The 13191-nt window shown below is 40.2% G+C and overlaps 1 protein-coding gene across 5 annotated transcripts in view; it reads left to right on the top strand.

Annotated features, from left to right (window-relative positions):
* The window catches only part of LOC124798133 (alpha-N-acetylglucosaminidase), a 366096-nt gene that overhangs the window by 61456 nt on the left and 291449 nt on the right, over positions 1 to 13191 (top strand). The window lies entirely within an intron of this gene.

The following is a 13191-nucleotide window of genomic DNA, read 5'->3' as shown; positions in this document are numbered from 1 at the left end:
TACATTTGACATAGAAAACCAATGAATTATAAAATCCAGGATAGTATACCTCCTTCATCAGCAGGGGGATAAAGGTGAAGAATAATAGCTCATTCCATAAAGTATGAGCTTTATCTGCTGGCAGAGATGTGAGTAATGGCCTATTGCTGGTCCTTCATTGGACCAATTTAAGTGTGTAATGCATTTTTTATACATGGTGAACAACTGTACATCACCCACCATAATTGGTACGCCCTGCAGCAGCAGTGTATTTGAAAGTAATGTGTACTGAACAAGTGCATTGATAACATACTGATGCCTCAGAGATTAGTGTACCTGTAAAACCCATTGTATCAAACTGTTATTGAAAATTAAAATGGGAGTAAAGCAGAAATGTTGTAAATTTCAAGACAAGTCTCAACAGTGTGATGGTGCCCATGCCTACTAGTTCTCTGTTGTTGTTTTGTTGTGTATGAAACATGAAGCTTTCAGGTATAACTTGTTGTTCTATGCATTCTGGTTTCTCTGGTGTTTCTCACAAACTGTGGATGAGCAGGTGGAGATAATCAACATAACCAATATTTTCAAGACAGAATCATTGGCTAATGAAAATATTTCTGTTATAAAATGTAATTATCATCAGAAACAATGTAGGTAATAGTAAAGAGTCTTCTTCTCACTCCTGGTTTTTCACTGATGATTCTTGATTGCAAAGCCATTTATGCTACTTGATATGTGCACTGTCATAGACATTTTTAGCCCGTATAATAGTCTTGTTTGGGACCTTGAAAGTCTTAATAGTCTTTGATACACAGCTTCATTTGTTTCTTTGCAAATTGAAGTGTGTCACGCAATGCAAATTAAACAGCTTCTGGTAGCTCCAGTCCTCCACCAGATCTGATGTTGTCACATGGTGTGAAGGGCAGGCTCTACGTTTGAAATTGATAATCCCACCTCCCTTTAAACATCAAGCATCTGTTTTTGTTTTATTTGGTGTCCAGCTCCGTGTCATCATGTCCTGCTAAGTGTATACCTTGGATTTCAGAAAAAAATTCAGTTCACTCTAATTATGGGTACCTCTCTTATAATTGAATATAAGTATGATGATGGACAGGGCAGTAGCCTTCTAGATAATGTTCAACCCAGTTCAAATTTCCCGGCTGCCTTTTGTTTTATCTAGATCATGTGTTCAGGACAGCTCTCAATTATGTAACTTATTTGTCTTAATGTAAATGCTGCTACATTCACAGTGGACACCACACACATCAGCCACTCAAAAACTTACAGTCTCTCTAGTGAAGTGTAATAAATCCCGGATCTTGGAGACATCCTGTGACACTGGTCTTGATATGCAACACATACCCCACTTTTCTGGCTGTCATCCCCACATTACATCTACGTTCTGCTTACTTAGCATATGCACAGAAGACATCTTGCTGTCCCTCTCTATAATGGCAGTAAATATAGCAGTGGGGTGAATACTATTCATTTGATCCACAAACTGCTCCAGTACTGTTTCACTGTGAAACCGTATCAAGAATGTATGACTAATGTATCATTGGAACTTTAGTAGATGAAGTGGAGGGGGGGGGGGGGGGGCACTTGAAAGCTTGTTCTTCAGAAAGCCTCACGAAGAACTTTGCAAAATCCTGTGACAATGGGGTTTCCATTGCTTTGCATCTGTCATTTTATAATACTCATTGTGATGTTCATACTATTCAGACACTTACATTTACATCCAGGACCATAGTGACACTAGGGAACTGACATTCATTACTGCCAAATCTTTGTATTTGCTTGTCAGAAACATTGTGTATAGTATTCTGAATATTGGATGCTGTCAGAAAAATGGAAACCACCATTTTATCTTGGGCATTTATTTGCTTTGTTGTTCTTTACCAACCTGTACTCCGCATTGTTTAAGTATTTCAGAGCAAAACAGTCTTTGTTACGAAATACATTTGAACTGGTTGTTGTACCACCCTGCCACAATGGAATGGTATAATTTTTACATGGTTTAAGTAATAATTTTGTGCACAGTAAGTGTGATTAAGGGGTATGTTTCCATCTTTTTCTTTCAAATATGTATAGTAGGTCTGTTTCATATCTCCCTGTAGCATCATAGTTAATTGCTAATTGTTATTAGTTTTTGCTTAGAGTAAGATCTAAGTAGCCATTGTTTGGTGATTATGGATAGAATTAATTGCTTAATAAATAATAGTAAATGTTCTCTATGAATTAGTCAATCTTTTGTGATGCTAAAGTTGGGATCCTGACTGTGAATTTAGTAACTATTTTAGTTACTGGTGTTTTGACCCTTTTTATATGAAAATTGTGTTCGTGTAAATGATTTAGGAGTAAATAAGACCACTCACTGAATAACAGGAGTGTTGACACACGCGCACACACACACACACACACACACACACACACACACACACACAAGCACATACACACACAAGACAGCACAGGAACTTAAATTGGGTAGACATCTCATTTCATCAGCTAATGTGATAGTTGCCACAATGCCTAACAATGGAGAGAAAATTGTACCTGCATTCAAAGAGTACTTTTAATGTTGTTTAGCAAAAGAAATATGTAAGTAACAGATGTAGTTAATAATGAAAATACTGACATAACATGCCTTTCATGGGCAATGCTTACTGTGACTGAGTGTTCCAGACACAACTCACAGCCCAACAGGCGTAGCCCACCTAAGAGGCTCTGAGGTGTAGTCACCCCAAAAGATGCATTTCTCAATAATCTATTACTCTTTTATCAGAAAGCATTTACGAAATACTTTGTACAGGGATTTAGGTATTAGTGAATTCTTATACCAGAGTCTACAGTTGTTTAATTCTAAAATTGAGGTGAACAGTAGTTGTGACTTTCCACAATGAGTGACATATGTAATATTTTCAGGTTCTGGAACCTACATACACATCAGTATTTCCTTAAAAATTATGCTGTTAATAAGTCAACAAAACCAATGAAACTTACGTTTTCAGTGATCATAAATTACACCCCCATTCTCTGATCCCCATATGAATTTAACATTCTGATGCTTACAACAAAGGTAAATTAACTGAGTGGAAGAGCCTTATCTGTTGTATCCCCATCTCTGTACCTTTCTATTATGCTTTGATACATTGTTAATTGATGTTTGATACGTTGATAGTGTTTAAGAAACTCTTTTGTTTCTGGCAGTGTGAATTCTATCCCCTGTAGTAAATACATTCCAAGTTTGTAAATGACTTGGTACAGTGCACAAGAATGCGATATATAAGTGTCACAGTTTCAAGAATGGTTGAATGAAATAAAGGCACAAAATGTTTCTTAATTTCAGTCGCCAACACAGCATCCTGGAAAACTGGAAACATGATGAATTTTTGCAACTTGCATAAAAATGCTGGGAGAGGCATGACATCTGATTTGCTTTTGGGCAGAGGCATTTGCTTGCCTTCTACTTGACTTTATGCAGTGCCACACTCACTCAGCAACCTCAGTTCAGTGCCTTGCAACTGCCCACTGCTGCTGTTTTGGCATCCCCTACCCTGTCCCCTTACTCAGTCCAATGCAACGACTGGCCTGGCCATGGCCAGCTGAGCCAAGCTCTGCTGAGCTGAGCTGTACGGAGGTTTTTTGTCGATACAGAAATGGCTTGCATGCCTGTTGCTTCAGTCTGGCTTTGTTTCCGTGCTTTGCTGTTGTACTGTGATTTTGTGCGTTTGTGACATAATTTGAGCAGTGGGGAGCTCTGAAGAGTGTTTGGTGTGGTTTACATTTACACCGAAGAGCCAAAGAAACTTGTATACCTGCCTAATATCGACTAGGGCTCTGTGAGCTTGCAGAAGTGCCACAAGAGGATGTGGTATGGACTCGACTAATGTCTGAAGTAGTGCTGGAGGGAACTGACACCATGAATCCAGCAGGGCTGCCCATAAGTCCATAAGAGTGCAAGAGGGTGGAGATCTCTTCTGGACAGCATGTTGCAAAGTATCCCAGATTTGCTCAATAATGTTCATGTCTGGAAAGCTTGGTGGCCAGCGGAAATGTTTAAATTCAGAAGAGTGTTCCTGGAGCCACTCTGTAGCAATTCTGGACACGTGGGGTGTCGCATAATCCGGCAGGAATTTCCCAAGTCTGTCAGAATGCACAATGGACGTGAGTGGATGCAAGTGATCAGACTGGATGCTTATGTACGTGTCACCTGTCAGTCCTATCTAGACGTATCAGGAGTCCCATATCACTCCAACTGCACATGTCCCACATCATTACATAGCCTCCACGAGCATGAACAATACCATGCTGACATGCAGGGTCCACGGATTCATGATTCTCTACACCTGTACATGCCCATCCACTCGATACAATGTGAAACGAGACTCGTTTGACCAGACAACTTGTTTCCAGCTATCAACAGTCCAATGACAGTGTTGACGGGCCCAGGTGATGTGTAAAGCTTTGTGTCATGCAGTAATTAAGGATACATGAGTGGGCCTTTGGCACCAAAAGCCCATATCGATGATGTTTCATTGAATGATTCGCATGCTGACACTTGTTGATGGCCCAGTATTGAAATATGCTGCAATTTGTTGGAGGGTTTCACTTCCATCACATTGAACGATTCTCTTCAGTTGTCAAACAATGGAAAATCAAGGATGTAATATAATAATATTATGAAAAGGAAAGTTGCTACTCATCATATAGAGGAGATGCTGAGTCGCAGATAGGCACAACAAAAAGACTGTCACAAATCATATCATGACAAATACAGGGATTAGCGATCACAAGGCAGTTGCTGCTAGGCTGAATACCGTTACACTCACAACCAGATGCAAATTACATCTATTTGAAAAAAAGCTGATAAAAATCTCGTAACACCTTTTTACGAGACAGTCTCCATTCCTTCTAATCTGATCATGTAAGCGTAGAAAAGATGTGGAATGACTTCAAAGAGATAATATCGACAGCAATTGAGAGATATATACCACATAAATTAATAAGTGGTGGTACTGATCCCCCATGGTAAACAAAACGTGTCAGATCGCTGTTGCAGAAGCAATGAAAAAAAAAAAAAAAAAAGCACGCCGAATTTAAAAGAATGCAAAATCCCCAACACTGGCAAAGTTTTGCAGAAGTTCGAAATATAACACATACTTCAATGCGAGATGCTTTTAATAATTTCCACATTGAAACTCTGTCTCGGAATCTGGCAGAAAACCCAAAGAGATTCTGATCATATATAAAGCACACCAGTGGCAATACGCGATCAATATCTTCACTGTGTGATAACAATGGTGAAGTCACTGATGACAGTGCCACTAAATCAGAGTTATTAAACACGGTTTTCCGAAACTCCTTCACCAAAGAAGACAAAGTAAATATTCCTAAATTCCAATCAAGAACAACTGCAAAGATGAGAAATGTAGAAGTAGATATTCTTGGTGTAGCAAAGCAGCTTAAATCACTTAATAAATGCAAGGCTTCCGGTCCAGATTGTATACCAGTCAGGTTCCTTTCAGAGTATGCTGATGCTATAGCTCCATATTTAGCAATTATATACAACTGCTCGCTCACAGAAAGTTCCGTACCTAAAGACTGGAAAATTGCTCAGGTCACACCAATACCCTACAAGGAAAATAGGAGTAATCCGCTGAATTACAGGCCCATATCAATAATGTCGTTTTGCAGTAGGGTTTTGGAAAATATACTGTATTCGAACATTATGAAGTACCTCGAAGAAAACGATTTATTGACACGTAGTCAGGACTCAGGAAATATCGTTCTTGCAGAACACAACTAGCTCTTTATACTCTTGAAGAAATTAGTGCTATCAACAGGGGATGTCAAATTGATTCCATATTTTTAGATTTCCAGAAGGCTTTCGACACTGTTCCTCACAAGCATCTTCTAACCAAACTGTGTGCCTATGGAATATGGCCTCAGTTGTACAACTGTATTTGTGATTTCCTGTCAGAAAGGTCACAATTTGTAGTAATAGGCAGAAAATCATTGAGTAAAACAGAAGTAATATCTGGCGTTCCCCCAAGGAAGTGTTATAGGCCTTCTATTGTTCCTGATATATATTAACAACGTAGGAGACAATCTGAGTAGCCCTCTTAGATTATTTGCAGATGATGTTGTCATTTACCGTCTTGTAAAGTCATCAGACGACCAAAACGAATTGCAAAATTATTTAGATACTATGTCTGTGTGGTGCGAAAAGTGGCAATTGACCTTGAATAAAGAAAAGTGTGAAGTTTTTCACATGAGTACTAAAAGAAATCTGCCAAATTTCGATTACGCTATAAGTCACACAAATCTGAAGGCTGTAAATTCTACTAAATACTTAGGGATTACAATTACAAATAATTTAATTTGGGATGATCACATAGATAATATTGTGGGTAGAGCAAATGAAGGACTTCGGTTCATTGGTAGAACATTTAGAAGGTGCAACAGATCTACCAAAGAGATTACTTACACTACACTTGTCCGCCCCATTCTGAAGTATTGCTGTGTGGTTGGGATCCGCATCAAGTCGGACTGACAGATGACATCGAAAAAGTTCAAAGAAGTGCGGCTCGTTTTGTATTACTGCGAAACAGGGGAGATAGTGCCACATACATGATAAGTGAATTGGAGTTGCAATCATTAAAACAGAGGTGTTTTTCGTTGTGACGAGATCATCTCATGAAATTTTAATCACCAGCTTTCTCCTCCGATTGCGAATACATTCTGTTGGCACCCACCTACATAGGGAGAAATGATCATCACGATAAAATAAGAGGAAATCAGGGCAGAAAAATTTAAGTGCTCATTTTTCGCGTGCGCCGTTTGAGTGTGGAACGGTAGAGAGACAGCTGGAAGGTCGTTCATTGAACCCTCTGCCAGGCATTTAATAGTGCATAGCAGAGTAATCATTGTTGATGTAGATGTAGACAAATAAGCTTTCAGCCAACAAGACCATTGTCAAAAACACACACACACACACACACACACACACACACACACACACACACACACACGACTGCAGTCTCTGGAAGCTGAAACCACACTGCATGCAGCAACAGCAGCGCATGATGGGAGTGGCAACTGGGTGGGAGTAAGGAGGAGGCCAGAGCAGGGAGAGGGAGGAATAGTGGGACAGGAGTGGGGGCAGTGAAGTGCTGCTGCTGTTGCTCGCAGTGTGGCTTCAGCTGCCAGAGACTGCAGTTATATGTGTGTGAATTGCATTTGTGTGAGTGTGTGTATATGTCTGTATTTTTGACGAAGGCCTTGTTGGCCGAAAGCCTTTTTGTGACAGTCTTTCTGTTGTGCCTGTCTCTGACTCGGTATTTCTTCAGTTGTCATTGGTCCCGTTTCTGCCGAATCTTTTTCCAGCTGCAGCGGTGTCGGATATTTGATGTTTTACCAGATTTCTGATATTCATGGTACACTCATGAAATGGCCATATGGGAAAATCCCCACTTCATCGCTATCTTGGTGATGCTGTGGCCCATCGCTCATGTGCTGACTACAACACCACATTCAGGTTTGCTTAAATCTTGATAACCTGCCATTGTAGCAGCAGTAACCGTCTAACAACTGCCCCAGACACTTGTTGTCTTATAAAAGCATTGCTGACCGCAGTGCCGTATTCTGCCAGTTTACATATCTCTGTATTAGAATACACATGCCTATACCAATTTCTTTGGTGCTTCAGTGTACATCAGTTCAAGTGCATGTACTGCTTTGCTTAGTAGCACAATGTGATGACAAAAACGTTTCCTTTTAGGAGAGTTTGTAGCCTATTCAAAACCATGTATTTTGAATCAGGGACATTAGGACGTGATAGATTTGCATACAGTACATTTTATTTTGGATGTATACCAAAAACATACTACTGCAGCATGCCAACAGTTATTGATCTAATTGCTGTTGTATGAATGAGATTGATTATAATATAGAGCGATAGGCATAAAATAGTGTCGTCAAAAAACTAACAAGCAAACATAGGGAATTGGCGTGCAATGGTTGGTTGTGGTAACATTGAGATAACTCCTACAATGAGAACAGAGCAACACAGGTTGCCGGAGTGTGAGGGGACTGTAGGACAAGGATCTGGGACAGTAAGGGAACTCTTTGTGTAATTCCTATTCTTGCTGGCTAATGTTTCTGTGGACTGTGGGTCTTCGTCGATGTAAACTACTTTTGACTACACACATGCAATGAAGATTTTGTTGCCTTCCTTTGCACACAGCCAAGGAGGGACATAGGCAAGGAGTAGGGTGGAGATTGCTCATATGAAAGAAAGAAGTGCGGGTCATGTGATTTTTCAATGACATATCATCTTGTGAACTCATGGACGCATCTCGTTATTTGTTTAGATGTGATAATGTCTATTGCATATGCTAAGTCAAAACTCACTCAACAACCTGGGGCAGGAAGGAGGTGCAACTTCACTTTGCTAACCACTCTGAAAGCTCGCTAAGTTGAAAAATTCAGTGTTCAATGACTGCTCTGCAAAGCAAACTTCTCCCTCAGCAATGTGGGCAAGTAGGCCTTGTACAGTTCCGCAAGGGGAAAGAAGCATGCTGGACTCGAGGCTCCTAGGAATTCCACAATGCCTATATCTGTGCTAATCACCACAAAGAGCCATGGTTCCAATGTTACTGCATCAGCCACATGCTTCTGCTGGACATCCTTAGCTGATTGTCAACTGTGCAGATGGAAAGGACAATCCTGACAGAGGCCCTGACTGATGAGTGCACTGGAAAACAAAATTAACATTTTTGGGGAGGAAGAATAGTATTTTTAATGTAGTCTCTGTGCATTTTTTGTCTGCTGTGACACAGGCAGGGAGTGCGTCATGCAGTTGTGATGTGTCCCAGCAACCAGGTCCTACTCTGAGACAGCATCAAGCACCTACTGCGAGAACATCTGAACAATGACTGATGAGGCTAGATTAGATGCAGAGTGGTGCCGTGATGACTGTAGAGATAGCTGTTGGCTGTTGTGAGGCACCAATCGTCTCCACTGACAGCCTTATGAATCTCATACTGGATATGTTCCCAGACAGTGACCTGGGGGCAAGGTGCAGCTTCTAAAGTGCATGGGCCTTGAGGACAGATTGTACTAGTGCTGGTTGGAACCTTGTTCAATTGCTCTTAGTTTTTGGACTGGGACCTGGTTTTTCGCTCAGCAAATACAGGATACTGATGCTGTGACAGGCTGATATTGGCTTTGATTAGGGTTTGAGTAAGGTTAGCCAAAACCAGCAGATTGATCTGTTTGTACATTTCTGGTATAGTGAGTTGTTGTTGTTGTGGTCTTCAGTCCTGAGACTGGTTTGATGCAGCTCTCCATGCTACTCTATCCTGTGCAAGCTTCTTCATCTCCCAGTACCTACTGCAACCTACATCCTTCTGAATCTGCTTAGTGTATTCATCTCTTGGTCTCCCTCTATGATTTTTACCCTCCACACTGCCCTCCAATACTAAATTGGTGATCCCTTGATGCCTTAGAACATGTTCTACCAACTGATCTGTTCTTCTGGTCAAGCTGTGCCACAAACTTCTCTTCTCCCCAACCCTATTCACTACCTCCTCATTGGTTATAAGATCTACCCATCTAATCTTCAGCATTCTTCTGTAGCACCACATTTCGAAAGCTTCTATTCTCTTCTCGTCCAAACTATTTATCGTCCATGTTTCACTTCCATACATGGCTACACTCCATACAAATACTTTCAGAAATGACTTCCTGACACTTAAATCAATACTGGATGTTAACAAATTTCTCTTCTTCAGAAACGCTTTCCTTGCCATTGCCAGTCTACATTTTATATCCTCTCTACTTCGACCATCATCAGTTATTTTGCTCCCCAAATAGCAAAACTCCTTTACTACTTTAAGTGTCTCATTTCCTAATCTAATACCCTCAGGATCTCCTGACTTAATTCGACTACATTCCATTATCCTCGTTTTGCTTTTCTTGATGTTCATCTTATGTCCTCCTTTCAAGACACTCTCCGTTCCATTCAGCTGCTCTCGGCGAACCTCAAAGTTTTTATTTCTTCTCCATGGATTTTAATACCTACTCCGAATTTTTCTTTTGTTTCCTTTACTGCTTGTTCAATATACAGATTGAATAACATCGGGGAGAGGCTACAACCCTGTCTTACTCCCTTCCCAACAACTGCTTCCCTTTCATGTCCCTCGACTCTTATAACTGCCATCTGGTTTCTGTACAAATTGTAAATAGCCTTTCGCTCCCTGTATTTAACCCCTACCACCTTTAGAATTTGAAAGAGAGTAGTGGGTTGGGCCATGTTTTTAACTGGTATCTTACTTCAATCTCTTTTGAGAAAAAGTGCTCCGAAAGATTTAGTTGAATGATTTGGGGCAAGAGCATCTCACAATTTAAGGTAAATTTGAAAGGCAAGTTGTTCATGTGTCCATGGATGGCCCTAATGTTAATAAGGCATTTGTAAGCTAACTGAAAAAAGGGTAATCCAGAAGATCTTGTGCTTTTAGACTTTGGCACATGTGTCTTACATACAGTGTGTTGTGTCTTTAAGACAGTTTGTACTAGTGCTGATTGGAACTTTGTTTATTTCTGAGAAATTTATATAATCTGTTTAAATTTGTTCCCTCTCGCCGAGTTGTAATCACCTATATTACAGGCAACTGTGTTTTCCTGCAGAAGTTTTGCACCATTCAGTAGGTGGAAAATAAAATGGTGACAGTCAGGGATCAGCAAATATTGACAGTCGTTGAAAAGTATGAGAGGGAAGTAGAAAGCATAATGAAGGAACACTAGGAGGTAAAACTGAAAGCCAAGCTCGTTATTGGAATTCCTAAGAGTCATAAGCTCGTAACTGACGAGTAGTACGTGAGTCTTTGGACAAGATGCTGAGAGCTCATCTCCCATTTTTTGAGTCTGAGACTGCTCAAGTTGAAGCATTTTACTAATTGGTCAGATGCCCCTCATCTTATTTTCTCTATACTTCGCTCTAGTCTGTGGTCAGAAAATTAATGAGAAAGTATGTCAAACCAGAAGTTGTTGTGTATTCGGAAATTGGACACCATTTACAGAACCGACAAAGCTCGTGGTCAATACTTCGCTCTAGTCTGTGGTCAGAAAATTAATGAGAAAGTATGTCAAACCAGAAGTTGTTGTGTATTCGGAAATTGGACACCATTTACAGAACCGACAAAGCTCGTGGTCAATGTAACGTGTCAGAGAAAGATAGCTTGGCAGAATGAACGCCTTACATTTTTGAAGAGCATGGTAAACAAAATTCTGGATAAATCATCCTTGGCATATCTCTTTACAAAAGGCATATTGTTAAGACCCAGAAGAGAGAATCGTTACTGACCTTATGAAGAGATGGTTAGGCATAGTATTGATATACAGTGGTTAAACAAAAATATGGAAACAACATGAGAAACATGTGTGGTGGTATGTTGTTTTCTTGGTATTTCCATATTTTTATCCACCCCCTGTATCTCACTACCTTAAACTGCTATGGTAGCCTTGAGGCTAATGCCATTGCCCGTGAGTTCCAAAATATTTTAAAGATTTTGTTAGTAAAGGAAATCCTTAGGGACTTCAATGGGCATTGTGATTGCATCAATCAGGTCTGAATAATGGTTATTGTGGATGGGAATGAACAGCCCACATTGTGTTCTTACACTTTGACAACATTTGTAGATTTTCCATAAAACTGATCAAAATTGGTTTGGGGATAAGCGCAGTATGACCCTGGAAAAATACCAAATTATCTGGAAAACTTTTTTTTCTTTTGAGAATTGCTGGATGCCACTGTTGTGATGCAGCCTGTTGCTGCTGTGACCGTAACTGATGCTGCCCCCGCGCAATGCTGAGTCGAAGATTGTACTGCTGAAATGTCGTCCTGAACACTTGCAGCATGCCTAACAGTGATTGACTGAGCAGCTTCTGATACCTCTCCCCATGCAACAATCTGATTGCCTGTGGTCTGTGACACTTCAAAGGACTATGCTTTATCGAGCACATCTGTAACCATCGGATTCTCACATTGAAGCATTTTTTCGCAGACTTCCCTATCCAGGGCCAGACAAATAATATCAAGCACCATTTGATCAGCATAGGATTCGTGATGGGTACTAGTGGCAAATTTACAACACTAGTCAATCCATGTAATTCTGCAGCCCAAGCTTTGTAAAGCTGGTTTATGTGTTTCTGACAGTGATAAAATTCTACATGTGTTGCTGTGACATGCGTGTAATAGGTTGAGAAAAGCTTGCACATTTCATCAAATAAGCTGGCTGGTTCTTGTAAAGGTGCAAGTTGGCACAACAACTAATAAATGCATGGCGAAAGCCAGGAAAGAAAGAAAGCCCTACACAAGCTTGCATTGTCCGTGCGAAAAACCTGGAAATGGTGGTGTAACCGTCTTGTAGGAGTCCCAATCTTCAGCCGATTCATTGCAAATTTCCTTTTGGGATTTGTGTTGTATTTTGATGATTTTCGTGTGGGTGCCACATAGAACTGCCGAGAATATGTATTCTGAGACATAATTGAAGTGAACAAAAAAAAAATCGGTAGGGCTCTCCGGCACTTGAGGATGCGACCACATTGGGAACAGATTCACTGCCTGGTCTACTATAAACCAAGAGCTGCCTCTGCAACCTGCTCTCACAACTTCAGTTTTACCATTCTCTGTCTCTTGCTTTTCAGACTGTATGTGGGGAAAGACAATAGCTCAAAACTTCACAAGTAATGGGACAGACAAGACATAAAAAATACAGACTTTCTGCCTCCTCTTTGTAATGTGCAAAATATTGTCACCAACAACATAAATATATATTGGATTTTAATAAGGTGAAGTAAGAAGTTGGCCTTAGAATTGGGTATAGCACAGTGGATCATTTGCATATTGTAAATGAAATTATAGAACAAGTCAGAAGTAAGAACTACCACTTTGTTTAGGCGTCATACATTTTGGGAAAGTTTTTGACTTCATTTGTAACAAACTGTGTTCATATGTTGAAGGAGACTTCATCATTGTATAGGGGAATAGAAATTGAAAGACACAGCAGGCAGGGAGGTTCCATATTATTATTTAAACAGCCCTAGAGGAAATTGATTCCACAACACCATAACTATCCTCAGCACTGCTGACCAAAAGTTTTAGATCACCAAATTGGGAAAATAAGGAATTTGTGGTACTCATATAACAGA

Source organism: Schistocerca piceifrons, chromosome 5, assembly GCF_021461385.2.
Source record: "Schistocerca piceifrons isolate TAMUIC-IGC-003096 chromosome 5, iqSchPice1.1, whole genome shotgun sequence".
NCBI classification, from domain to species: domain Eukaryota; kingdom Metazoa; phylum Arthropoda; class Insecta; order Orthoptera; family Acrididae; genus Schistocerca; species Schistocerca piceifrons.
Note: the sequence above shows the minus strand (reverse complement) of the source record. Positions and strands in the feature narration are given on the sequence as shown.